The 10,019-nt window shown below is 39.5% G+C and overlaps 1 pseudogene across 1 annotated transcript in view; it reads right to left on the reverse strand.

Annotated features, from left to right (window-relative positions):
- Positions 1-9,737, reverse strand: part of LOC307095277 (mitochondrial glutathione transporter SLC25A39-like) — a 64,203-nt pseudogene extending 54,466 nt beyond the window's left edge. Inside the window, exon 1 of the transcript in view lies at positions 9,294-9,737. The product of the transcript in view is annotated as a mitochondrial glutathione transporter SLC25A39-like (transcript). The remainder of the gene's footprint in view (positions 1-9,293) is intronic.
- Positions 9,738-10,019: the final 282 nt, after the last annotated feature.

Raw genomic sequence — 10,019 nt, forward strand, 5'->3', positions numbered from 1 at the left:
ACTGTTCTCAAAACAGCCTGGTACTGGCACAAGAATCAACATATAGATCAATGGAATAGAATAGAGAACCCAGAAAGCAACCCAAACCACTATGCTCAATTAATATTCGACAAAGGAGGCATGAACAGGAGTGGTAAGAGTGGGCATCCCTGTCTTCTTCCTGTTCTTAGGGGAAAGGGTTTTAGATTTTGTCCATTGAGCGTCATCCACGACAGTCTCTTCAATAAATAGTGTTGGGAAAATTGGACAGATACATGCAAAAAATGAAACTAGACCACAAACTTACACCATACACAAAAATAAATTCAAAATGGATAAAGGACTTAAACATAAGACAGGAAACCATAAAAATACTAGAGGAATCCACAGGCAGCAAAATCTCAGACATATGCTGAAGGAACTTCACTGGTATTGCTTCTAGGGCAATGGAAACTAAAGAGAAAATAAACAAATGGGACTACATCAAAATAAAAAGCTTATGCACAGCAAAAGAAACCATCAACAAAACAACAAGATAGCCCACTACATGGGAGAACATATTTGCCAATGTTATCACCGATAAGGGTTTAAGCTCCAACATTTACAGGGAACTCATACAACTTAACAAAAGGAAGATAAATAATTGAATCAAAAAATGGGCAACAGACTTAAATAGAAACTCTTTGAAAGAAGACAGAAGGAAGGCCAAGAGACATATGAAAACATGCTCAAAGTCACTAATTATCAGAGAGATGCAAATCAAAATGACAATGAGGTAGCATCTCACACCTGTCAGAATGGCTATCATCAACAAATCAATAAATGACAAGTGTTGGCGAGGATGCGGAGTAAAAGGAACCCTCGTACACTGCTGGTGGGAATGCAGATTGGTGCAGCTACTTTGGAGAACAGTATGGATTTTACTCAAAAAATTAAAAATGGAACTCCCATTTGCCCCAGTGATCCCACTTCTAGGAATATACCCCAAGAAGCCAGAAACATCAATTAGAAAAGATATATGCACCCCTATGTTCATAGCAGCACAATTTACCATAGCTAAGATTTGGAAATAGCCTAAGTGACCATCAGCAGATGAGTGGATTAAAAAACTACTAGAAGCCTGGTGCACGAAATTCGTGCACGGCGGGGGGTTGTCCCTCAGCCCAGCCTGTACCCTCTCCAATCTGGGACATCCCTCTCACAATCCAGGACTGCTGGCTCCCAACTGCTTGCCTGCCTGCCTTCCAGATTGCCCCTAACCGCTTCTGCCTGCCAGCCTGATCACCCCCTAACCACTCCACTGCCAGCCTGGTTGATGCTTAACTGCTCCCCTGCCAGCCTGTTTGCCCCCAACTTCCCTCCTCTGCCAGCCTGGTCACCCCTAACTGCCCACTCCTGCAGGGTTGATCACCTCCAACTGCCCTCCCTTGCAAGCCTGGTCCCTCTCAACTGCCCTCCCTTGCAGGCCATCTTGTAGTGGCCATCTTGTGTCCACATGGGGGCAGGATCTTTGACCACATGGGGGCAGCTATATTGTGTGTTGCAGTGATGACCAATCTGTATATTACTCTTTTATTAGATAGGATAGAGGCCTGGTACAGGGGTGGGGGCCAGGTGGTTTGCCCTGAAGGGTGTCCTGGATCAGGTTGGGGTTCCCTTGGGGCGTGGAGCAGCCTGAGCGAGGGGCCTGTGGTGGTTTGCAGGCCAGCCACGCCCCCTGGCAACCCAAGGGGAGGCCCTGGTATCTGGAATTTATTTTCCTTCTACAATTGAAACTCTGTAGCCTGGAGCAGAGCCAAGCCTGCTGCTCCCTCTGGGGCGGCAGCCATTTCTGTGGCAGTTAATTCACCTTCTACAATTGAAACTTTATAGCCTTAAGCGGGTGAGCCTGGCCAGGGTGTTGGGAAAGCTTTGCTTCCCCTGTTGCCGCCGGCAACCCTGGCCTGCTCTCTCAAGCTCCATTCTGCTGCCATTTGTTTGAATTTGTTTACCTTCTATAATTGAAACTTTGTAGCTTGAGTGGAGGCTTAGGCCTGCAATGGCTATGGAAAGCTTGGCTTGCTCTGTTACTGGGAAACCTTGCTCACTGTGGCTGTAGCCATCTTGGATTGGGGTTAATTTGCATACTCGCCCTGATTGGCTGGTGGGCGTGGCTTGGCTGGTGGGCATGGCTTATGTAGCGGAGTGATGGTTAATTTGCATATTACCATTTTATTAGAGAGGATGGCACATCTACACAATGGAATACTATGCTGCACTAAAGAAGAAGGAATTCCTACCATTTGCAACAACATGGATGGAACTGGAGAGCATTATGCTAAGTGAAATAAGTCAGTCTGAGAAAGATAAATATCACATGATCTCATTCATCTATGGTTAATAATGAACAACATAAACTGATGAACAAAAACATCCAGAGACAGGGAAGCATTGATCAGACTGTCAAACCTCAGAGGGAATGTAGGGGATGGTAGGAGTAAGGAGCAGTGACAAACCAAAAGACTTGTATGCATGCATATAAGCCTAACCAGTGGACACAGACAACACAGGGGTGAGGGCATGAGTGGGGGTGGGGTTGCGAAGGTAATGCAGGGATGAGGCCAAATATGTAATACCTTAATCAATAAAGAAATTAAAATGCAAAGAAAAATAAAATAAACAGTGTTTGAATTACCAAAGAGATAAAGAAGAAGAAAAGAAAACTCCTGGAAACAAATGACAATGAAAACACAACAATCCAAAATATATGGGACACTGTGAAAGCAGTCCTGAGAGGGAAGTTCATAGCATTACAGGCCTACATCCGAAAAACAAGTAAATGCTAATAAATTATATAACTCTACAACTTAAAGAATTAGAAAGAGAGTAACAATAAAAGCCCAGAGTGAGCAAAAAGAAGGAAATAATAAAGATCAGAGTGGAAATAAATGACATAGAGTCCAAAAACAACAACAACAAACAATATAAAAGATCAATAAATTCAAGAACTGGTTTTTTGAAAGGATAAACAAGTTTGATAAAACTCTAGCTAGACTCACCAATAAACATAGAGAGAAGGCCCAAATAAACAAAATCATAAATGAAACAGGTGAATTAACAACAAACCCTACAGAAATATAATGGATGGTAAAAAAAATACTATGAACAACTCTATTACAAAAAACTGGACAACCTACACAAAATGGACATATTCCTAGAAAAATACAAGCTTCCAAAACTCAATCAGGAACAATAAAAATACCAGAATAGGCTGATAACTATGGAGGAAATTGAAGCAGTAATAATAGAAAAAAACCTCCAGCAAACAAAAGCCCTGGGCCAGGTGTCTTGAAGAGGAATTTTACCAAACATTCAAAGAACAACTAAAATCTAAACTCCTCAGACTATTCAAAAAATTCTAGAAGAAGGAATACTTTCAAGCTCTTTCTGTGAATCCAGCATTACCCTATCCAAAAACCAGATAAAGACACCACAAAGAAAGAGAATTACAGGCCAATATCCCTGATGAACATGGGTGCTAAAATCCTCAACAAAACTATTACAAACTGGATTTAGCATTACATTAGAAAGATCATACACTATGACCAAGTGGGATTTATTCAGGGGATGCAAGGATGGTACAATATCTGCAAATCAATAAACGCGATCCATCCCATAAGCAAATTGAAAGACAAAAATCACATAATCATATCAATTGATGCAGAAAAAGCATTTGACAAAATCCAACACCCTTTCTTGATAAAAACTCTCAGCAAAGTGGGAATAGAGGGATCATACCTCAATATAATAAAAGCCTTATATGACAAACCTACAGCCAACATCATACTAAATGGGCAAAAATTAAACTATTTCCCTTAAGAATGGGAACAAGACAGGGATGACAACTCTCACCACTCCTACTTGACATAGTACTGGACGTGCTAGCCATAGCACTCAGACAAGAAGAAGAAATGAAAGGTATCCAAATTGGAAAAGAAGAAGTAAAACTGTCATTATCTCCTGATGATGTGATATTGTACATAGAAAAACCTAAACACTCTATCAAAAACTAATTGATTTAATAAATGAATTTGGCAATGTAGGACGATACAAAATTAACACCCAGAAATCTATGACATTTTAATACACCAGCAATGAACTCATGGAAAGAAAACCTTAAAAAAATCCCATTTACAATTGCAACAAAAAAATTAAGATACCTGGAAATAAACTTAAGTGAGGAGGTAAAACACTTTTACTTGGAAAACTACAGTACATTGAAAAAAGAGATAGAGGAAGATATAAACAAGTGGAATAATATAGTGTGTGCATAGATTGATAGAATCAACATAATCAAAATGTCCATACTATCCAATATATAGATTCAATGCAATCCCCATTAAAATACCAAGGGCATATTTGACAGACCTGGAACAAACTCTACAAAAATTTATATGGAATAAAAAACAAAAAACCCGAATCCTCACAGCAATCTTGAGAAAAAAGAACAAAATTGAAGTGATCACAATACCAGACATCAAGTTATACTCTGAAGCTACTGTTCTCAAAACAGCATGGTACTGGTACAAGAACAAATACATAGACCAATAGAGAAGAACCCAGAAATTGACCCAAACCTGTATGCTCAATTGATATTTGATTAAGGACACAAGAGCATACAATGTAGTCAAGAGAGTCTCTTCAATAAATGGTGCTTGGAAAATTGGACAGATACTTGCAAAGAAATGAAACTTGACCAATAACTTACACCATACAAAAAATAAACTTCACACGGATAAAAGACTTAAATATAAGACAGGAAACCATAAAATTCTTAGAAAATAAATAGGCAGCAAAATATCAGATATATCTTGTAGCAATATGTTACTGACACATCCTAGAACAATGGTAACAAATGAGAAAATAAACAACTGGGATGACATAAAAATAAAAGATTCTGCACTGCAAATAAAACCATCAAGAAAACAACAACAAAAAGTCACTGCATGGGAGAAACCAAGATGGCGGCATAGGTGAACACCTATACTGCTGCCTCACACAACAATTTCAAAACTACAACTAAAAGAAAGAAGTCATCACCCAGATCCACCGGAAAACCAGCTGAGTGGAAATTCTATAACAAGAAGGAAAAAGAAAAGGACACTGAGACTCAGGAGCGGTGGAGGGCAGAGGTGCAGAGACACGGAGACGTGCACACATGAGAGGAAGGGCCGGGCGGCTGAATATGTGGCTGGTTTTCTTGAACCAGAGTGAAACAAAGGCTCCCCATAGCGTTGAAATCCAGTCCCGGGCAAGACTCGGGGAACCCAGACACATATGGGGAAAACTGGACTGTCTGGCAGTGGGCAGGGCTCGAGAGCAGCTTTCTCTCAGAGGTGCGTGCAGCCATAGACGTGGGGCACTGAGACCCAGGGGAACTGCGGAAGACAGAGGTGAGGTGGTGTGCGTGGGCGGAGAGGGCTCAGGCAGTTGAACATGTGGCTGCCTTTCTCGTTCTGGAGGGAAACAGGGCCTCCCGACTACACCATACTCCAGTTCCAGGTGAGACTTTGGGTACCCACACTCATTCGGGGAGAAACTGGACTGTCTGGCAGCGGGCAAAACTCGAGAGCAGCTTTCTCTCAGAGGTGCATGCAGCCATTGCCATAGGACACTGAGACCCAAGCCCATTAGGGTGGGGCTGATGGGAAACCAAGGCTGCCTGCTCCGCCCTGAGACCCCGCCCCATCCAAACTGAGCACAGAAGCTCTCCCAGTGTAGACACAGCTGATCCTCACAGCCAACTGGCCTGGAGGTCAACTCCGCCCAGTGATACCAACAACAATCAAGGCTTAACTACAACAAGACTGTGTAGCCCATAAATGGGTGCACCAAGAGTGTCCACCTCAGGTAACTGGGGAGGCTGAGCCACTGAGCCCAAAGGACACTTTGCACACAAAGCCACTGCATCAACTCAGGGAAGCAGCTAAAATGTGGACACAAAGAGGCAGATCGCAAATGAAGGAAATGGAGGAAAGCAGAAGACCGGACATAGAGTTTAAAACCACATTTATAAGGTTACTCAAGAATCTGCTAAAAACCTCTGAGGAACTTAGTGATACCTTTAAAGATCTTAATGAGAATGCCCAAAAAAAAAAAAATGGAAAAGGACCAGTCAGAAATTAAGCATACACTGTCTGAAATAAAGAATATACAGAAATTCAACAGTAGATCAAAGGACCCCAAGAATCAAACCAAAGATTTGAAAATAAGGAAACAAAAAACACCCAACCAGAAAAACAAAAAGAAAAAAGAATCCAAAAATATGAAGATAGTGTAAGGAGCCTCTGGGACAACTTCAAGCATACCAACATCAGAATTATTGGGGTGCCAGAAGAAGAGAGAGAGCAAAATATTGAAAACCTATTAGAAGAAATAATGACAGAAAACTCTCTCTACCTGGTGAAAGAAATAGACTTACAAGTCCAGGAAGTGCACAGAACCCCAAACAAAAGGAATCCAAAGAGGACCACACCAAGACACATCATAATTAAAATGCCAAGGGCAAAAGACAAAGAGAGAATCTTGAAAGCAGCAAGAGAAAAACAGTTAGTTACCTACAAGGGAGTACCCACACAACTGTCAGCTGATTTCTCAACAGAAACTATGCTGGCCAGAAGGGAGTGGCAAGAAATATTCAAAGTGATGAACAGCAAGAACCTACAACCAAGATTACTCTACCCAGCAAAGCTATCATTTAGAATTGAAGGTCAGATAAAGAGCTTCATAGACAAGAAAAAACTAAAGGAATTCATCAATACCAAGCCCGTATTATATGAAATGCTGAAAGGTATTCTTTAAGAAGTGGAAGAAGAAGAAAAAGGTAAAGATTATGAACAACAAATACATGTCTATCAACAAGTGAATCTAAAAATCAAGTGAATAAAAAATCTGATGAACAGAATAAACTGGTGAATATAATAGAATCAGGGGCATAGAAAGGGAGTGGACTGACAATTCTCAGGGGAATGGGGGTGTGAGGAGTGCGGGAAGAGACTGGACAAAAATCTTATACCTATGGATGAAGACAGTGGCGGGGGGTAAGGGCATGGGTTGGGGTGGGGAATCAGGTGGAGGAGAGCTATGGGGGGAAAAAGACGAACATATGTAATAATCTGAACAATAAAGATTTATTTTAAAAAGAAAGAAAGAAAATGTTCTGTAACGCCCTGGCTAGGTAGCTCAGTTGGTTAGAGTGTCATCCTGATGTGCCAAGGTTGTGGGTTTGATCTCTGGTCAGGGCACATACAAGAAGCAACCAATGAATGAATGAATGAATAACTGTTCCAACAAATTGATATTTCTCTTTCTCTCTCTCTCAAATCAATAAATAAAATGTAAAAAAAGAGAAAAAATCACTGCATGGGAGAACATATTTGCCAATGTGACATCAGATAAGGGTTTAATCTCCAAAATTCATAGGAAACTCACACAAATTAACAAAATGAAGATAAATAATCCAATAAAAATGGGCAAAGGACTTTTTAAAAGTGGAAATACAGAAGGCCAAGAGACATATGAAAACATGCTCAAAAATCACTAATCATCCTAAAGATGCAAATCAAAACAACAATGAGTTACCTTCTCACCTGTTAGAGTGGCTATCATCAGCAAATTAGTGAATGACAGGTGCTCACAAGGATGTGGAGAAAAACATACCCTCATGCACCGCCGGTGGGAATGCAAACTGGTGCAGCCACTGTGGAAAACAGTATGGAGTTTCCTCAAAAAATTAAAAATGGAACTCCTATTTGAGCCAATAAATCCTATTCATAGAAATATATCCCAAAAAATCAGAAACGCCAATCATAAAAATCATTATCATGCCTATGTTCACAGGAGCACAATATACAATAGCTAAGATTTGGAAACAGCCTAAGTGCCCATCAGTTGATGAGTGGATTAAAAACCAGTGATACATCTACACAATGGAATACTATGCAGTTGTAAAAAAAAAGAAATTTTACCATTTGCAACAGCATGGACTGACATGGAGAGAATTATGCTAAGCAAAATAAACCAGTCAGAGAAGGGTAAATATCACATGATCTCACTCAGTTGTGGAATATAATGAACAAAATAAAGTGATGAACAAAAACAGATCCATAGTCCCAGAATCATCGAACAGACCCTCAAACCTCAGAGAGCAGGCAGGGGAGGGTGGGCAGGGTGGGGAAGATAACATCAACCAAAGAACTTGTGTGCATATAATAATAACAAATGGACACAGACAATGGGGAAGAGTGAAGGCCTGGGCTCGGGTTTGGGGGAAGGCTGGAAGAGGACAATGAGGGTATAAGGGAACATATGTAATCCTTTCAACAATAATTAGTATACTATGTTCATGGGTTGGTAGAATCAACATCATTAAAATGTCCATATTACCCAAAGCAATCTATAGATTTAATGCAATCTCTATTAAAATACCAATGGCATGTTTCACAGATCTGGAAAACACATTCCAAAAATTTATATGGACCCTAAAGAGACCTTGAATATCACAGCAATCTTGATAAAGAAAAGTAAAGTTGGAGGAATCACAATACCAGATATCAAGTTATACTACAAAGCCACTGTACTCAAAACAGCTTGGTACTTGCACAAGAACAGGCATATAGACCAATGGAACAGAACAGAGAATACAGAAAATCAACCCAACCTATGACACTTAATTAATATTTGACAAAGGAGGAAGAACATACAATGGAGTCAAGACAGTCTCTTCAATAAATGGTGTTGGGAAAATTAGACAGGTACATGCAAAAAAAATGAAACTAGACCACCAACTTACACCATACACAAGAATAAACTAAAAATGGATAAAAGACTTAAATGTAAGACATGAAACCATAAAAATCTTAAAAGAAAACATAAGTAGCAAAATCTCAGACATCTCTTGTAACAATATGTTTAACAATACATCTTCTGGGACAGCAGTTGCCAAACTTTCAGAGCTCATGGACCACTAAGTTCATAATTTTAAATCCTGTGGACCACTAATATGATGTTTTAAAAAATAAATACAATTGTAAAATAATGATCAGAGAACTTCCATTTTATTAATATGAAATGCATCTATTAAATACAACAACATTATACTTATTTAATCATAACAAAATCTTCAAAGGTTGTTTAATTGTAACAAATTTATTAAAGTAAGTTTAATTTTTACAAAATAATTGAAGCTTATTTAAGTATTACACATTTTTAGAGTGTGATATTTGCTCCTGTTTAGTTGAAATAAATTTATGGATTTTTGGCTCCAATGACGTTACTGCAAGACGGAGAGCCGTATTTATTTCAAGCCAAGATCGGTATGGAGTTTTAATTGCTGTGACAGATGAAAATGTTTTTTCACACAAATATATTGTTGAAAATTGAATTAAAATTTTCATTGCTTTTTCACTCAGCAATGGGTACTCACTTTTAATGGAGATCCACAAATTAGGTCTTGATAAGGATGACTGAAATTTAGCTTTAAGACTGTCTTTGGATGATAGATCAACGAGGCTTTCTTTTTCATCCATGCCTAAATTGCGAACTTCAATGTTTGCTGCAAATGGACCTATTATCCACATATTGCCATGTCTGGGATCTTCTTTCTTTGGGTAATAATGACCAAAAGATTCTGTGAGTGATTGTAAGTCCTGTTGAACAATGGTTACCACCTGCTGGTTGGCATCCTTCTCTCTCATATATTCATCAAAGTTTGAAAACATTTTCAGATCTTCTTCAGCCAACTAACTGCGTTTGCCACAGTAATATTTTCTTTTGAAAAGCATTCATTTTACCTCAGTGTGAACATGTCCTTAAGTTGTCCTTGCAAGGATAGGTTTAGTTCATTTAATAGCGAAGAAATATCTGCCAGGTGTGCAAGCTTGGCTACCCACTCATCTTCGGAGAAGAGTTCTTGTAATTTCTGATTATTTTGCTGCTGGAAAAATATTTTGACTTCTTCGTGCAGGGCAAAGTTGGGTTAGTATCTTGCCCCTAGACAGCTA

Source organism: Cnephaeus nilssonii, assembly GCF_951640355.1.
Source record: "Cnephaeus nilssonii genome assembly, chromosome: X".
NCBI lineage: Eukaryota > Metazoa > Chordata > Mammalia > Chiroptera > Vespertilionidae > Cnephaeus > Cnephaeus nilssonii.